At 40.5% G+C, this 2,539-nt stretch overlaps 1 non-coding gene across 1 annotated transcript; it reads right to left on the bottom strand.

The window, feature by feature from the left end:
- Positions 1-2,105: 2,105 nt before the first annotated feature.
- On the bottom strand, positions 2,106-2,180 carry TRNAD-GUC (transfer RNA aspartic acid (anticodon GUC)). The gene has a single exon. It is a non-coding gene; the product is annotated as a tRNA-Asp (tRNA).
- Between the last annotated feature and the right edge of the window lie 359 nt (positions 2,181-2,539).

Here is a 2,539-nt window from a genome sequence, read left to right as displayed (position 1 = left end):
TTTGCAAATGTTGGCTATTTTTCAATTACTAGTCCAAAAACTGGCTAGCCCGTGCTATTTTTACATGTAACTCCAATTCTCAACCTCCACATTTCTGTATATTGTTTAAAAGGAAAAATTTACTTCCTCTGATCCACTTTAATTGATTTTTTGGCTGGTTTGACATATATTAAGGAATTCACCTTTTAACATTAATTAACAATCAAATTGACCATATTAACATTAATTTGTTCATTGAAAATATAACGAACTACTCCTAAGCTCTTTACTCTAAGAGCAACTAGGGAAAAAAAGTTAATTCCTTCTTGAATAAATCAAATTATGGGCGACTGATCGCAACAGACTCAACCTAAGAATGAGTGGGCGCTAATACTTTTACCCAATAGCGATATCGGGGTCGATTTTCCACAGGGAACTTCAAATTGGAGTCGAGTATTTGTATGGTCTAGGATAGTGTTTTAGCTCATAATTGATCTTCTAACATTTTTTGGTTTTCTTTTGTTTAAGAGCTACAATTTATCAACTACAGTTGTAAAACTAGGTTATGCTAATATTATGATTCTAAATTGTATGCAAGATAGATAAAAGCACTAGGGATGCAGCATTTACCTAGGTGGTCCACTAACGGGTAGAAATTCCTAATGCAAGAATGACGAATATGGGGCTTATGCTATAACCGTTGCACCTTTTAAACCCACTCTCACACCTCTCGGTAGAGAGAGTGATTTTGCCCAATTGACTCTCTCGAGACCAATTGGGTAGGCTAATTTACCCAAGCAACTTATGGTTCAAGTTGGCTAATTACTCTCTCGAGGTTTAACCCGTTAATTGGGAGTACCATTCTCATGGGTCCATCCCGATTCCTTATTGGAGTTAATCTTGAGCTCATAGACTCTCTTTCTCAAGAAGAGTCAAGACCCACTAAGCTAGACTTAGTGTTTGCAACCACCAAATCTTAGTGAAAACTTAAGATTAATCCAAATAGCAAACACCCAACATCATTCATGCACTAAACAATCACACCCATCAATTTCCCACACTAGGGTTGAGCCACAACCCTAGCTAATGGGTTTAGCTAGACATAGTAGTAACAAAAATCAAAGAAATAATAGATGAAATTGACATAATAGTTAACTACAATGTTAATCTACTTGATTCCACTTTAAAACTAGAAGAAATGGCCCAAAATAGGCTGATAATAGGGTAACACGAGTTCAGCTGCTCTCTGCTCTCGAACCGCTCTCTCAAAAAACTCGCTGCTAAAAAGTAAAATGTTTTATTTATACTACACAGGAAAAACTGGACAAAAATACCCCTGAGGGTCTGGCGCGGACCGCGCACAAATGACGCGCGGCCGCATAGGGCTCTGGGTCTTCATTACTTGCATCTGGTACTGGGGGCGCGGACCACACAAAAGTGACGTGCGGCCGCATGAACTTCATCCACGCGGACCGCACTGATTAGGTGCGCAACCTAAGGATGGTGGTTGCAAACACTAAGTCTAGCTTAGTGGGTCTTGACTCTTCTTGAGAAAGAGAGTCTATGACCTCAAGATTAACTACAACAAGGAATCGGGATGGACCCATGAGAATGGTAGTCCCAATTAACGGGTTAAACCTCGAGAGAGTAATTACCCAACTTGAACCATAAGTTGCTTGGGCAAATTAGCCTACCCAATTGGTCTCGAGAGAGTCAATTGGGCAAAATCACTCTCTCTACCGAGAGGTGTGAGAGTGGGTGTAAAAGGTGCAACGGTTATAGCATAAGCCCCATATTCGTCATTCTTGCATTAGGAATTTCTACCCGTTAGTGGACCACCTAGGTAAATGCTGCATCCCTAGTGCTTTTATCTATCTTGCATACAATTTAGAATCATAAAATTAGCATAACCTAGTTTTACGACTGTAGTTGATAAATTGTAGCTCTTAAACAAAAGAAAACCAAAAATGTTAGAAGATCAATTATGAGCTAAAACACTATGCTAGACCATACAAATACTCGACTCCAATTTGAAGTTCCATGTGGAAAATTGACCCCAATATCGCTATTGGGTAAACGTATTAGCGCCCACTCATCCTTAGGTTGAGTCTGTTGCAATCACTTCTTGGCTCCGTTGCCGGGGATCGAACCCGGGTCACCCGCATGACAGGCGGGAATACTTACCACTATACTACAACGACCTAAGTGATCCGCGCATAAAAAAAAATGATGCGCCAAAGCCTAAGTGAGAAATGGCTTTGATCACTTTTTGCCGCGCATCAAAGCAGTGCGGTCCGCGTGGGCTGAGTAGTCAAAATGTGACTAAAAGAAAACCAGCACGGACCGCGGCCATTTTTGTGCGGCAGCACTGGTAGGTAAGCTGAAAGCCCCAGGGTTTTTCTATAAATAGAAGCCTTGGGCCTCATTTGAACCTTTTCGCAAATTTTCATCTGGAGCTCTAAATTTTCACTGTTCATCCGCACTCCCTGCTCATTTAGTCGATTTTTCACTAATCCCTAGTAACAAATCTTGTTCATTTCATGCCTAATTTTTTGTTTCT

Source organism: Nicotiana tabacum, chromosome 5 (genome assembly GCF_000715075.1).
Source record: "Nicotiana tabacum cultivar K326 chromosome 5, ASM71507v2, whole genome shotgun sequence".
Classification (NCBI taxonomy): domain Eukaryota; kingdom Viridiplantae; phylum Streptophyta; class Magnoliopsida; order Solanales; family Solanaceae; genus Nicotiana; species Nicotiana tabacum.
The sequence above is the reverse complement of the archived record's forward strand: the minus strand, read 5'-3'. Positions and strand labels throughout refer to the sequence as shown.